The sequence below is a fragment of the Lygodium microphyllum genome, chromosome 30 (assembly GCF_053477565.2).
Source record: "Lygodium microphyllum isolate KBCC chromosome 30, Lygodium_microphyllum_v1.1.10, whole genome shotgun sequence".
NCBI classification, from domain to species: Eukaryota; Viridiplantae; Streptophyta; class Polypodiopsida; order Schizaeales; family Lygodiaceae; genus Lygodium; species Lygodium microphyllum.
In genome coordinates this window covers 41,838,616-41,855,486 of record NC_141164.1, presented here as the reverse complement: position 1 = coordinate 41,855,486, position 16,871 = coordinate 41,838,616, and the positions used below count along the sequence as shown (strand labels likewise).

Genomic DNA, 16,871 nt, shown 5'->3' with positions numbered 1-16,871 from the left:
TGTGTGTTTGTATATGTGTGAGAAAGAGAGATATATTTTAATTTGTGTTTTTAATTTCAAGAGAGGAAGTGTATAGGTTGATTACCATATAGAGAGAGGGGGTATTTGTTATGAATCATGATGAAACAAGCTGATATTATGGCCCCTATGTAGTGATTTGTGGATAAATACATGCATGGATCCCCCTATGCGTGCCGGTTGTTGCTTGTTACGAGCCCATGTTGAATTTGAGATGGAAAAAGGTAATGTTGCATCTTATCAAAGCATTTTAGAGCTTCATCACCGTGACCATTTTGCACATTTCATGCAATCAATGTAGTCCAAGAGAATCCATCATGAACAACATGTTTGTCAATCACTTGATGTGATTTTGCAAGAGCACCACATTTAGCATACATAGTTATTAAAGTTCTTGCAACATAGGGGATTCTTTCAAGTAACCCCCATTTGCAAATGTGCTTATGTAGTCTTTTGCTCTTGAATAGATCCTTTTGTGGACATTGATTCAATTTTTTTGACCTCTTCAAAAAACCTAGGTTGGATTGTACAGGCAATCCAACCACAAGGCATCTACTTTCACTTTGTGCTTGAAAACTGGAGACCTTGCACTGGCCGGTGGTTAAAGTGGAGCGAAAGAAAAAGGCATGTTTCTATGTGACAGCTCACAAGAATTCATGTTTTTCATATGTGGAATACATCATGGCTGTTGCGATTGTCCCATGGTTGTGAGGCATCTTTGAAGTCGATGTTGTCAACTTTGGGATGGTGTTGTTGGAGATTATCATTGGGTGGCGGTTAAGCAATGAATCTTTGTTAAGATTATTCCAAAGATTGGAGAAGAGTAGAGGAGCACCTAATTTTCATGTTGCACACTATTTTAGTTTTTCATGCTCAATATCCTTAGGACCACCATTGCAACTTGCAAGAATGGATAGCTCACTTCTCCACCTTTGTCGAGATTTAAAATTTTCCTCATACACACACACACACACACACACATACACACACACACACACACACACACACACACTCTCTCTCTCTCTCTCTCTCTCTCTCTCTCTCTCTCTCTCTCTCTCTCTCTCTCTCTCTCTCTCTCTCTCTTTGTGTGTGTGTGTGTGTACGCACATGCGGGCAAGTTCAATATACACACTTTCAAGTTTCTTAGATCTATCTTTCTCTTTCGCTATTTTCCCTTGCATTTCCTACGCTACCTGAATAGTAGTTTAGACAACATGTGTTTATATTCATTGATTCATAGACTTATCTCTCATATATATATATATATATATATATCTCCCCTTGCATTTCCCTCTTTTGAGCACTAATTTAGACAAAGTATGTTTATGTTCGTTGACTCATAGACCTAGACACATGTAAGTGCGTAAACCTGCACAAGAGCATTTAGAGAGAGACCTTCATCTTGGATGTTCCTAGAGCATTTCAAACCATTATAATGATGTCCATGTCCAGATATCGAGCAATGAGGCCAATCCAAGAGACTACATGTGGTGCTATAAGCTTTTTTTGAACAATTGTTGCACTTTTACAAGTGTAGCACACTTAGCATATAAGCTCTCTAATGCAGTTCCTAGCACCAAATCACCATTTTTCTATTAGCTCCAACCTATGAACCTTATCTTGTATCACACTTATCTCATATCCACATCAAACCTTTTCAACTCACACTTAGATAAAAGTACAGTGGCAACACTACATGGGAATATTTACTATCTCAAGAGAAATGAATCAATCTCTTGTTGGATATAAGGAATGACAACAATAGCAAAAATGGCATTTGAAATGTTGTGTAGTAACTTCAAAGCAACATTGCACCTTATTTTCCAAAGAGTACTATTTATGTAGATTTTGATTATACAAATGGAAATGATGATAGGCAAGAGAATGTTTATGAGATGTTTATGTAGATTTTGACTAAACAAATGGAAACAATGATAGGCAAGAGATTCAAAGCTTCACAAGAGACTAAGTAAGCATTGAAAGTACACCACATACCACATTTCAATTCGAACACATTGAGTTGCAATGTCACACCTCAGCTTGTATGGAGAATGGGACCGAGAAAAATCACCGGTATTCATTGTTTTTTTTAAACACTAAGATTGCTAGTCTATGTTACTCAATATATATTAATGTACATGAAACTCCCTTTTGTGGTTGAGCAGGATGCAGTGCCACATCCTTAGATGCTCCCTCCCGAGCATCAAGAGGTTGCAAAACGTCGACGTGAGGAGGCAGAGTCTTCAAGAAGAGTGGAGATTGACGATCATGATAGTAGCCCTCATGAAATGCCCCATCAAGTCGTAGAGGATGAGATTTTGGACAACATGGTACACCATCTATTTTTGCAATCGGTTCAGGGAGAAGGTCACTCTACAAAGCCAGATGATCCACTATACGTAGCATCATCTACTCTGTTGTATGAAGGTTATACGTACTCCGTTCTTCGTGCATCCCTCGAGATACTTAACTTGCAAACAATTTATGGATGGAGTAATGTCAGTTTGGATGCGTTATTGAAGTAGGTATCAATTAAGTTTGGCTTATAAATCATAATATTAATTGTTCTATTTTGAAATCAGACAGAAACATATGTTGGTGGTTTTTTAACTCACTTTTAAAAATATATGTAGGTTATTATCACAAATGCTTCCAAAAGGAAACAAATTGCCAACTAAGAGAGAGCAATCAAGACATTACTTGACATCTCTGGGAGGCCTCGATTATGTCAAGATCCATGCATGTGTCAATGATTGTGTCTTATTTCGTGGGATTCATGAGTTCGCACGAGAGTGTCTTGTTTGTAGCGAATCAAGATACGAAGTGGAGATGAAGTCAATGGATGTGCCTCATAAGGTTTTGTGACATTTTCTGATTATTCCATGTATAAAACTTATGTTCAAGTGTAAGTCTATTGGAAAGCTCATGTCATGGCATGCTAGTCATCGTTCAAGTGATGGAAAATAGAGGATCCTTGCAGACACACTGGCATGGCAACATATAGATAATTTGTGGCCCGTTTTCAAAGAAGAGCCAAGAAATTTGAGATTTGGTTTAGGTATGGATGGAATCAATCCATTTGGCATCAAAAGCACATCATATAGTGTATGGCCAGTGGTATTGGTGAACTATAATATTCCTCCATCCATGGCAATTAAAAAGGGACATGTAATGTTGTCCCTTCTGATTCCTAGAAAGCACAAGCTAAAAAACATGGACATTTACTTAGAGCCTTTGATTGACGAGTTAGAAATATTATGGGAAGGTATTGAGGTGCAAGATACAAGCGCATCTGCATCCTCTAGAGATTTCATATTGAAGGCCATGTTGTTGTGGACCATGCATGACTTTCTAGGATACGGAGAGTGTTCAGGTACATGTGTATAACTCTATATTTGAAATTCAAGAGTTGAATCAATTGCATTTTATTAATTCATTTGTTTGTTCAGGTTTAACCACATCAGGATATCATGCATGTCCTATTTGCGGTCCCTCTCTAGTTTTCTCTAGGCCGACACGTTTAAAGAAGGTTATCTATGACAATCATCATCGATTTCTTCCTATTGACCATCCCAAATATGTTCTCCCTACTAATGGAATGACTCCACAATCTCTAACCATTCGAGATTGGAAGGAGAGATGGATTAATGCCGACAGCCACCCTCCACTCGGCATGAGTCGGTAAGAAGTGCATTTCTCTCGATTGACTTTAAAGTATTTAGCATGATGAATTGTTTACATAATATATTGTTTGTTTGTTAGGTTCTCTATATTTTTTCGTCTTCCATACTAGACTGAACTCAAGGTCAATCACCTGTTGGATTCCATGTACATATTCAAAAATGTTGTATCTACATTATGGGATCACTTGATAGGGGCTCGTGATTCAGTCAATGTAAGGGAGGATTTAACATTGGTCGCATGAGACGAGCCTAGCCATGCATTGGACCCAGAGGAAAGATTAAGCTACCCCATGCACCTTGGATGTTGTCAAAGAACGAGGAAAAAATAGTGAAGGAACAAATATGTAGCTTTCGAACACCCACAGGATGTATGAGATGTCTCAAGGAAGCCTTCATAAAGAAAAAGAAAAGAGGTGTGGAGCAACTATCTGGTTTGAAGTCCCATGATTGGCACAAAATGATTCAAGTAAGGGTATCTCTAACCATGAATATAGTAATTAGTGGAGTAACTATGTGTAAAATTTGGGGTATGATGAATTTTTCCTCAACTAATCATTTGATCTATGAATATTGTTTGCATTCAATTTGTACTTCCTACTAGCATATCACATTGTGTATCCAAAGATGTACGTGATATCATTTACAAGATGGGAGAGCTTGTGAGGTGTGTATACATTGTATTTTTTCATTATATATCTTTGAATTTCTACACAAAAATAAACAATTCTTAAATACATCCTGACATATACATGAGGTCGAAGGAAATTGATCCAAACACATTGCAAGATGCTCGAGTATTATCTATTGAGGTGGTTTGTTTGGTGGAGGAAATTTTTCCTCGATCCATTTTGACTACTCAATTACATTTACTCATACATTTGATTGATGAGATCGCACTTTGTGGGGCAGTTCATGCAAGGTGGATGTTTTTTCTTGAGTGCTTCATGAAAATCTTGAAAGATTTTGTGAGGCAAAAAGCACGGCCTAAGGGAAGCATGGCTGAGGGTTGATTAGTGCAATCATCCCTTGTTTATATCTCTGAATATCTTGCTGAAGTGGACCACTCTCAACCACGACTATGGAAAGATGATGAAGACTTGAGGATGATCTCTATAATACCTCAAGGAAAAGGAATGAGTAAAGTGCTAACAAAAGAAGAACTTCGTAAGTTAAATAGTTTTTGTGTGCTCAATAGTGATGTAATGAGCAAATGGGTGACACTATATCATGAAGCAAGGGCAAGAAGAAAAAGCGAAAGACAAGCATTTCGCACCAAATATGGACGTAATGTCTCATTTCCAAATCATCTAAATGCGCTCGCACATCATATTGATATAGATTGGTTACATGAGGAAATGGAGAGAATGGAAAAAGAGAAGGAAATTAGTATATCTCAAGAAGAGTGGGAATACGCACGAGGTTGCTTATCAAAGGTGAGACATACTATCAATTAATTTGTTTCTATAAGTTATATTTTATATAAATAATTGACATGTTTGATCTTAATCTTTTACTACTAGTGCACATTATTCAATGCTATTTGGTGTGAGGATAAACATCTTCGAACTCAACGTATAGATGAAAAGAGAAATACCCAAGATTGTGGTGTCCTTGCTCACTTCGAGGATGCCAATGGTACCATGGAAGGTTATTGTGGCTTGATCCAAGATATTCTGAAGCTTGACTTCAGACGATTCTTTATATATGTATTGGATGTGAAGTGTTTAAAGAAGTGGTAACAAATGGTGAGCATTGCATAATCAGATGTCATCCAAGTGGTTTTGTAATCATTGACTCTACAAAATTTCACCAAAACAAGAATGACACATTAGTACTACCTCAACAATGCGAGCAGGTATATATGCAAAAGCTAATTTTTTTATATGTATACATGTGATGCATATACACAATATAATAAGTATTTAAGTTTCTTGCTTTTGCTTTTCAAATACAGGTTGTGTATCATCCAATGGTAAACAATAACCGATGGTGGTATGCCATCCCTATATCTAATCGATCAAAACTAATATATGGTAATATTACCGACATGGAGATAGCAGATGACAATCCAACAATTAATGATGATGTACATGATGACACCATAATGGATGATATGCGTGATTATAAGACAGTGAATCAATTATTATAAGACAATGAATCAATAGGAATCCAATTATTTGCAACTAATTTATTTCAATCAAGTTGAAAAGTAATATCTTGATGATAAGTATCTTTCATAGGGATAAGGGAATCAAATGATATCACATAAATATTATGAATTGTCAGTCTTCTACTCAAAGTGTCGGCTACAAAATTCTCTTTTCCTGGTTGATATTGTATAAGGGGATGAAAACTTTGAATAAAAGCTGCCCATTTAATATGTCAGTCAGATATTTGGGGTTGACTAAGGAGATGTCTAATGCTTTGTTGGTCAGTTTTGATCATAAATTCAGATCCCATTAAGTAATGTTTCCATTGACGTAAGGCTTGTACTACAGCTAGCAATTCCTTATCGTAGGTAGAGTATTTAAGCTCGGATGGTTTGAGTTTACAGCTAGAGTAAGCTATGGGATGATTATCTTGCATACGGACTGCTCCTATTCCACATCCACCACAAGGAACTTTCAATCGATCCCCATATAGGAAAAAAAGAGAATTCCCCATGGAATTCCCTAGTTGAAAATACATATAAGTGGGGAAAGTAAAAACTAGGGAAAATGGGACATTTCCTAGTGAGAATAAGTAGGGAATCACATAAGACCTTTCCTATGTAGGAAATATTTCCTACATACGAAATATTTCCTACATAGGAAAATACAAAATTTTCTATGTAGGGAATAATTCCTATATAGGAAATATTTCATATATAGGAAAAAATTTCTAGAGGTGATTCCCTAGGTACTCTCACTAGGAAATCTCTCATTTTTCCTATTTTTTACATTCCCTACTTACATGTACTTTCAACTAGGGAATTCCTTGGAAATTCTATTTTTTCTTTATCACTTTATCTACTTTGCCCTTCCTCTTAGACATGCTAATATCAAACAAGAAATTGCACAATAAATTTTTAACTAGAAAATTATATAGAGAATGTCATCATTTCTAAGTAAGGATCAATAACATACATCTAATGATCAAAATAGATTAAACAAATTAAGACATCAACATCTACTTCTAGCAACCAAAAGAAAAATGAAAATAATTTTAAAGGAGCATAGAACTAAAAACTAATTAAGCAACATGTGTGTCTTGATTGTTTTATCCCTTAAATCTCCAATATGTTGCAAAGTAATAAATGTTTGTCTACCCTCTTCTCTAAATTTCAACATGGGTGGCCGATAGATATCATCATATGATGGTATGCGTATCACTCCTATTGATACTCAAGTGATCAAATATCATTAGTTAGTATAACCATTTCAAAAAATGACTCATTATCAACATAAGAAAGTCGGTAATACCTGATTCTTGGCTTGAAGAAGTGTTAAGGCAAGCAATCTCAATGTCTTCCTTTCTTGCATTGTCTCTTGTGTCATCTTTAGTAACTTGTTTACCTATATATACATAGAGTTAACCAAAGCTCACAATAATACAAGGTTATGAAAAATTTCAATAACACAAAAGAAAGTAATTAGATATTTTGTATCAATTTGGGTCACCAAATTTGTACAAGTTTTTGATCCTTAAAGTTGGTACCTGCATCTTGACTTGAAGAAACATTATTGCAAGTAACCTCTTGATCTCCCTTTCTTACATTACCTCTTTTCCCACCTTTTGTTGTTCTTTAATCTATATTTATATATATACACACAATTACTCAAAGTTTAAAAATATGAATAACTATGAACATTTTAAATTAGACAAAGAGACTAATTAAAGCTAGTTAATCTCAAAATGAATCACCTAATAAAGCAAGATGTAAAATATGTACAAATTTTAATATTCAAAGTTTAGTAGAAATAAAGACATATACCTGTATCCTGATTTGAAGAGACATTAGGGCCAATGACCTCCTTAGCTTTCATTGTTCCATTATCTCTTGTACCATCATTTGTGATTTTGTTACCTTTATGTCCACATAATAAACCAAAGTTTAGAAACATAAGAGACATTTGTAAAACATCAAAACACGCATTTGTAAAACATCAAAACATCAAAACACGCATACCTTTTTGCCTTGTTCTTTACACCATCTGATAGTAAATTGAGTAGGTGAAAACAAGGAATTCATTGTTCATACTTTTATGGGCTCACAAAATTCTCCTTCTGGTTTGAAGCATCTTACAGGCTTCCTGTTGAATAGTGCGCGAGGGAGACGAGGAATGGAGGAAGAGAGAAGAGAAGAGAGACACGAGACACTAGAAGTGGAACCCCAGAAGTGCATCAAGTGAGCAGACCTTAGCTGCAACATCAGCTCCTTAGCTAGAATAGATAAAACATCAAGTAGAATAAATATAAGCTTGAACAGACGGATCAACTGAAAATAGACAAACAACAACTGGAAACAATGAAACATCAGCTAGAACAACTCAACAGCTGGAATAATAATGAAACATCAGCTGGAACATTTCAACAGCTGGAATAAGAATGAAATGAAATATCATCCCATCATCTCGAAACATTTCTTATAAACAAAGCCTGGAATAATTTCAATGCATTAGCTGTAATATAGATGAAATGATATGAAATAAAGCATGAAGAGCCAAAAATCAGCTGGAAGAAAGAAACATTTAGAATAATCAAATGATGAACAAAATACCGACAATCATCAGCAACAAGAGCTCATCAGTTTTCTTACTGCTGCTCAGAGCCCAAGCAAACATCTCAGCAATCTGCTTCTGGGACTCTAGAAACATCTTTGTATGCCTGGCCTCCAGATCATCACGAAATCGCTCAGACTCTCTCTGCATCCACAGTTTCATCTCTTCTAATCTGAGAAAGCGCTCCCCCAAAGTGTGGATCATGGAGACCAATTCGGAGAGCAGAGTGCTGTCAACTGGGGGCTGTTGATGCCGCAAGCTGGACTTTGAAGAAGTCCTTTGGTTGAGAAATCTATCCATCTTGAAAGCCTTCACGGCCGCATAGTCTATATTGTAGCTGCGCTTCTTGTGGAGAGATGTGTAAGAAGTATCATGGTAATCCAGAGACCGATTGCGATACCAGCATTATCACTTATGGGACCATATGCATCTATGGCTAAACAGGTGGCAATGGTACAAAGCATTCCAAGAGCTGCAACTGTGATCCCGTACATGGCTGCTAGGGTATGGCTGACATAGATGGCAACAACAATAGCAAATATTGGAACAATTACAGACTTGTAGCCAAGTGCCAAACCAAAGATGACATTGGTAGCAGCTCCTGTCCTGCAAGAATTAGCAACATCCTGGACTGGTCTATATGTATTGCTGGTGAAATACTCTGTAACATAGCCAATTACCAACCCTGCCCAAAGCATCCAACTCCAACGCAAAAAAATAGTTTCCAGTTTTGAACCATCTTTGCACCACCGTTAGGATCATATATGTAAAATGTGGATGATAGTGCCAACCAACAAACAAAAGCTACACCGAATGTCATTAAGATGGTGGATATCAGCAACTGTCTCTTCAGTGTAGATTCAATATCCCTTAGATTTGAGATCTCGAACACATTAGTTGCGAACAAGGTTGTGATGAGGCACACCACAATGCCCATAGAGCTAATGAGTAGAGGGAAGCACGTAGCGGTGAAGTCATGATTTGTGCCAAATGATGACATGGAAGCCACAACAAGAGCTGCGCAAGAAGCTTTAGCAAAGGAGCCAAACAAATCTGAACCCATTCCAGCAATATCTCCCACATTATCACCCACATTGTCAGCAATGATCGCTGGATTTTGCGGATCGTCCTCTGGGATATTCCTTTCTACTTTTCCAACAAGATCTGCTCCAACATCCGTAGTTTTGGTATAGATTCCACCTCCAACCCTTTCAAATAGAGCCACAGATGAGCATCCAAGCCCATAGCCAGTGATGACCTAAAAAAGGCCCTCCCAATCATCCTTGTAATAAAACTGGAACAGTTTTATAGTGATGTATAAAACTATGAGGCCATTAGCAGCAAGTAAGAAACCCATCACCGAACCTGATTGGAAGGCGATTTTGAATACTTTGCCTATCCCTTTTCTGGCTTCCAAAGTTGTTCGAGCATTCACATATGTTGCAATCATCATGCCCAAAAATCCCGACACTATGGACGTCAAAGCTCCCAATATAAATGCAACTATAGTGAAAATCGGTGTAAAGAGAGCTGGGGCACATTCCTGCTTTGGATCGTATCTGCAAGGCTGGGGCTTAGTACTGAACCCCTTCATAGATCCCAAGAACAAGAAAATGACAGCAGCAAATATGCCCATGAGATAAACCAAATACTTGTACTCTGTCAGCAAAAACGATGTGGCTCCTATGGATATGGCTTGCTGAATTTCAGCGCATTTCCTAATAGCTGCTGCATCTGATTCCTCATCCAATCTATCCTCCTCGTCATAGTCTGATGATCCATTGATGATGTTGTGACTGTGGGTCCATTGCACTTGTCCAATTCACAAGTGCATCTCCATTCTAAAGTTTCAGGCACTCACGATTCGCTGTGCCTCCCCATATTATTCCCACAGGGCTAGGCTTTTTCTTGCCTTCCTCAAGCATCAATACCAGGCTGCCACTGTCGCCCTGCATATCAAATGCCTGTTGGTTCTCGCCCACAATTAGGAAATCAGTGAAAAAGCAATTTCCCTTCTCGTCATTGTACTCAAAGGCATATGCCATGATGCTTCCTTCTGTTAGCCCTGAGCTTCTACCAACTTTTATTACCCTCCTCCCCACGATGCTGTTGATGCTTGCTTGCAAGTCAATAGTTATAACATCTCCCATCTCACCTACCCCTTTGACAGTAGTTGTAACTTTGGAGACATCAAAATTGTCCCCGAATGGAATGAAAGCACCATCAACTCGCACAAATGTCTCTGCCCCATGAGCAAACATCATCAAGTATCAATATTGTCATATCAAGAAACGAAAACCAGAATTCTTCTTTCAACTCACAGAGAAGTTTATAAAATGGACAATAAAGAATGCCTTAACAGCAGACAGCTCAAAAACAAGTAGCAAAGAGGGAAACTTGGATTCACACTTGTAAAAATGCCATACCACCGCTCATCTGTAATAAAAGACGTTGCCCTTTCCACTGCACCCAAATAAACACCAGGTCCAACATTTGGAGGCAGTGGATGGAACATCTTTTGGTTGGGGTAGTCCAAATCAACCGCAACATGTCGATTTGTCAGAAACCCAACCTGATGAGTCCCTGTCCTACTCTATACTATGGCTCCAAGTGTACCAAATGTCTCCTGACCTGCAACCTGTGAAATTCACCAAAGAGAGAAACGTATAAGAATTGTCAAACTAGTAATGATGCAACAATTATTTACATATATTGCAACTAAAAATCTGCCAATCTTCACCTCTATAGTGTAAAAAACACCATCAGTTGTTTAATTGATATATGATGAAGCATGTACACACTCCCAGCATTTCTCAAAGTTTATGGAAAGAAGGGGAAAAATGTGCAGAAAACATCTAATGACACCAAAAACACAGAAACACATGAGATGGTCATTTCTATTTTCTATACACAAATATGGACATCATCATGGTACAATTGAGTATATCGGTAAACAAAATGATGATAGATTTGAGAGTGATGCCCCTCGAATATCAATGTAGACATATTAATCTGCCACTAAACTATACACTATCATAATGCATCAAATGCCCTCATTTGATATGCTAGTTTATACAACTCAATTAAATAAAAAATACTAAACAGTTTGTTAGATCAATATAAGACATCAATCTTGATTACATAAAAGGGCCTACAGTTGATCGAAAAATTAAACTAAGACCACAAGCATGACATCAAAAGAGTAGACACATCCAGATTATGACCATGCTCTAAGGCTATGCAACGGATCCTTGAGACAATTTAGAAACTTGGTTGTAAGATGCACACCTCCAAAACAAACGTAAAATTATAGAATGACTAAATTTCAAGACGAGTAGTTTGTATTCAAACTTTGAAGTTATTCACTAGCTTTTTACTTGAGATCCTGGACTGATGGATGGGTCATTGCCCCTTAAACCTTCAGCCAGCTCTGTGTATACCTCTTGCTTAGGGGTTGCGGCTAGAATACCAAAATAAGAGAACTCTACCACATCAACATCACACCATATGCCTCCAGCTGGTCCCTGAAATCATCCAAATGGGTATAACTATAATATTTATGTGTCAGCTTGCCAACTTAGATAATGATTCAGCACTTTTACAAAACTGGACTTTTCTCCTGCACATTACTCATGGAAAACCAGGCAAGGAAACTTCTCTAAAAAAGGGACCATGAAGTTAAGCAAGAAGTCCACTACATTGAAACTAGTATTACCTGTGGATCTTTAGTTGACATCATAACGCTTCTCATGTATAGGCAATCTGTTGGATAGTGTGCGAGGGATGAAATAATGTGTCATCAGCTGGAATATAGACCCTCATCAGCTGGAAAGAATATAAACGAAATAATGTGTCATCAGCTGGAATGTAGACCCTCATCAGCTAGAAAGAATATAAACGAAACAATGTATCATCAGCTATAATATAGATGCTCATCAATGGAATAACAAACGAGGATGATCATCATGAAGCATGGCAATATCAACATCCAAAAGTAATGTTGATCTTGAAATGTAGAGAGAGAGAGAGAGAGAGAGGAAGCTTATCTGCTAAGTGGCTCTCGTAAGCTACTAGGTTTCTAAACAACCTCTCTGTATCATCTCCCACTCTTATTTTGGGAAAATACAGAATGGCCTTCTTAGCATCGAAACTGACTGAGTTCATGTAACCGGTCTCCTTATACTCACTGAGTGGCTTGCTGTTAACAATGTGGGTAAATGTAGGACCCAAAAGCATTGCTTGGATGAAACTCCAAGAAGCAAGAAAGCCCACTCTGGAAGTGATTCTAAACAACAGTAGCTGAAGAATTTTTCAGAGGACTCCTAATAATGATCTGATTGTGCATCACCATCCATGACCAACAAACAGAACTGTATTGCATCATTAATATAGGACTCCACAAATTAAATATGTAATATCTACTTTCCCAAAAAACAGATCTGACTGTTCATTTGAAGTTTTCCAAGAGCTCTACAGAAGCAGCTCCAAAAGAAACTTCTTGTATCACGGGACTCAACAACTTGGTTTTTGAAATATTAACTTTGTCATCTTCATCCTGAACAATCAGGATAAGCATCAAAGCCTTATTTCTCAATGTTTGAACTGTGTCCCATCAATGCAGTTTGCTTACAGCCAGTGTGAACACCACAAACATCTTGAAGGATTACTTTCCTGGGCTGTTGAATACTTTGGAGAAAGATGTCTCTGGAATACTGGCAAAGCTGCTTAATCTCTCCCTCAGAAAGCTGAACCTGTTTTCCAAACCTGGTAAACCTGACCTCGTTAAAAGATACCGGCAAGTACCTCAGGGATGTGTTGCCACACACTACAGAAAATGAAAATATGACACTAAGAGTAATAATCTTCAAAAGCTGCTGCTTTGACAAGATGTATTGCATTGGCACAATCTCTAGCCATGCTATTGCAACATAACTGTAGACAACACATAGCACATGTGAAGCATGGTCAAAAATATGGGGTACTTGTAGCCATAGATGCTCAACAGGTACTTGTTAAGGAGCAAAACCCCAATGTTCGAGAAGGGAAAGGCAGCATACTTTCCCTCACCATGAGTCAAAGTTGGAGGAATGTCAATCACTTCTACTTCAAACTCTGTGGTGCTTCCTCAGCGGATCCATGTCTGAGTCTGTGTTTCCCCCATCTTACAGTGTGTAGCGCGAAGCAAAAGTGCAGATCCACAGTGCAAGGGGCGCCTCAGGACTCGCAAAAGCTCAATGCAGGTGGAGGAGGAGCCTTACCTTGAGACATAAGCTTCCTGGCACACCCAGACTCTTCTGAATTTCAGCTCAATCGAAGTACGGTCGCGGCAACTGGTGGTCCTGCTATTGGCCACGACAATGGTGATCTCCTTGCAGTCTCTCATTAGCTGCAAAGGCCAACATGCTGATACAGAAGCACCAGCATCTGCTATGATTGTGAAGTGGGCGACCCACATGAAGGGAGATGCTACCACACGCAGATCCTCTACCATGGAAGGAGCCCAAACACTTTGCAACAGAGCGCGAGCATAGACACACAGATCCTCTACCATGGATGCCTATTGAAACCCAAAAAAACTTACTTGTACCAAGCTACTCAAGAGGATTACCACACAACCTACTTGTACCAAGTCACTGTTGCATGTTACTTGAATCGTAGCATACATAATGTACAAGATAATCAAATAAATTCCTCCATCATATGCTCAGTAATTAAGGTCTGATGCTAGAAATCTTGAAATCACCCAAATTATTTAGAATCAAGCAACTACAGCTTCAATTATGCTACTTGGAAGCTTGGCTCCCTTAGCAACTTTGCTAACTCATTCAATCCTAGGTAAATAAACTTGCTTTTGCTCACATTAGTTACAACCCTAGATAGCCTAGAAAACTTTCATACACTTTCATCAACTACATCTACTAGTTGCTTCTCTACTTGCACAATATTGGTTAGTTATTATTGGCAAAGAATTGGGAGACCAAGTGTTTTCTTAATGGTTGGTGATTATGGTGGCAAAGAGTAATGGGGCAATGAGACACCCTTTCACATCGACCTCTTTACCTCAAATGGACCTAAGCATAGACCATTTACAAATACATTCTAAAGAGATTGAAACATCCCTACAGAAATTCCATGATTCCTCCTTGATCATCTATCATAGTGATGAACTCTTGTTGCTTCTTTTACTTCATCAATTTATAAAATTAATTGGTTGAAGCACCAACCCCATAAGATACCATTTCCCTTAGACTAAATTTTGGCAACTTCACGTTTATGTTTTTGCAAATCCTTCATGTAATGCTCCACTTCTTTGAGAAGTTGATAAAACATCCCATTACTAGAACACTTAGTAAGAGTCGTAATAATATGCTCCCTACATTGCTAACCTTGATGTGTACTCTTGATGCCCATTATTGTTGCCTCTATGTTGCAAAACAGCACTGATCTACAGGTAAGTGGTTTTACAATTGAGCCAAAACAAAATAGACTTGAGAATCTAAAAATTCAAAGTAAAAACCATGACTTTAGGAGGAAGCCATACTTGTCTGCACTAGCACTCAGCAAATTGAAACCACCACAAGCAAATTTTGCTGCATTGATTGAAGCTGAATGATCATCTCATGTCTTGATGACATCAAAGTTCCTAAATTCAAAAATCAAGCATGCTCAAAGAAGTACTCTATAAGACAAACTCTTCAATAGCATAAGACAAAAAATATATCTACCTCCAAAACGTGAACTTTGAAAGTGAATTAAATGACCACCATGTTGACAAAGGAATGATAGACTATGAATGTACAAGTCACAATAGCTGCATAAATCCACAATGTCTAAGACATGCAAAAGCATAACTAAAGTTACAATGATCTTCATTTAATATTGGCCACTGGCACACCTTGAGCGTGAAGATTGTAGCAAAGTTTCTCAAAAGATACAACCAACCTGTGCTGCCTTTGAATAATCTGTTGTCAACAGACTTATGGATGTATGGTACATCCAAACTCTGGATGAGGTTGCACAGCTCAGCAATTTGGAGGTGACAATCTGGAGGCAATCAACATATACAGCAGGAACTGCATCCTTCTTGCTCTGCAGCTTCACACCATCTGGTTGCACATAAGAAGGTGAATGACCTTGGCACTTGGTTCAAAGAGAGTGAGAAGTGGAAGAGAATAAAATGTTGATCCCCTTGCAGATAAGGCATCATCTCACATTAGCCCCCCAAAAATGAAGTTGAGCCTCATATATGCCCTACTGAATTTGGAGGATCATGTATTAATAACTCCATCTAATGTTTAGAAAAGATACCCAAATTATTAGGCCCATCTAGCCATAGATGATTGGTCATCAGGATTGAGGTATTCTCACGTTCCTTGATGGGATTTATTTTACTTATCTAATTAGCAAAGGTACCATACTATTACAACATAAAAAAGCAGCTTCCTTTTATTATCATGTTACATAGGGTCCATTAACACAACATCTAGCACATTACAAACACTTTGGGAAACAACATTCTATTGCACAAAATATAATATATAAAAACACCATTCCATGAAGTAGTATAAAATCCATCTCCCTATAGAGAAAACAATTGTCTAGCCTAGGATGTGAGCTTCCAACCCCATAAGATTGGGTTGTATGTGATTACACTACTTCTGTCAACAACACACAGTAGGGAACTTATTAACTTAGAGCCATGATAAGCTTCCCTCAGCATTAAAGGTATCCTATATAATAGGGTCACTTGGCCTTTTTCCTTCTCAAGCACTTATGTAATCAAAAACACCTATCTCCTAAAAGATCATGGGATCCCAACCCACTAGTGAGTATTTTGGCATCTTATAGGATGCTAAGGCATATTGGGATGGAAATGCCAATGGCTTGAACTACAATGATAAAAATTTTGTCAGATTTTTCCATGAAAAATAATAATTTTAGAGAATAATTTCAAAATATTTGTTATAATTAGAAAAAATGATAATTTCATAGAGTAATTTTAAAATATTCGTAATAATCTTTTTTGGGGCCATAAATATAGTCGTTGGGATATGATCTTCACAAGTATATATGAATGGTCTTGCTAAAAATTCATGTGTCTATTATTTCTAAGGGTAGAGAAGGGATATGATAGTGCTCATGAATTTCCTTGAGTTGTTCCAAGATTTTTGGGAGCTTTGAATTACCTCTAAGGCTTGACTTATAGGAATAAGGGCTAGAGCAAGTTAGGAGGGATTAGAGGGTAGCATAAATAGACTTGTCATGGATGTTACACTTGATGTTTGTTATGACCACAAGATGATACTAGCCAAATAGATGCCTATAGGAGAAGTTGCTACACAAGATTGCACACATCATAATTTTTGAATTGCCAAATTCATAGCATGATTGAAATCCTCACGAAGAGTGC

At 37.7% G+C, this 16,871-nt stretch overlaps 2 pseudogenes; both read right to left on the bottom strand.

The window, feature by feature from the left end:
* Positions 1–8,787: 8,787 nt before the first annotated feature.
* On the bottom strand, positions 8,788–10,301 carry LOC148009785 (pyrophosphate-energized vacuolar membrane proton pump 1 pseudogene; annotated as a pseudogene).
* A 1-nt stretch (position 10,302) lies between these two features.
* LOC148009784 (protein NARROW LEAF 1-like) lies at positions 10,303–12,197 on the bottom strand (annotated as a pseudogene).
* Between the last annotated feature and the right edge of the window lie 4,674 nt (positions 12,198–16,871).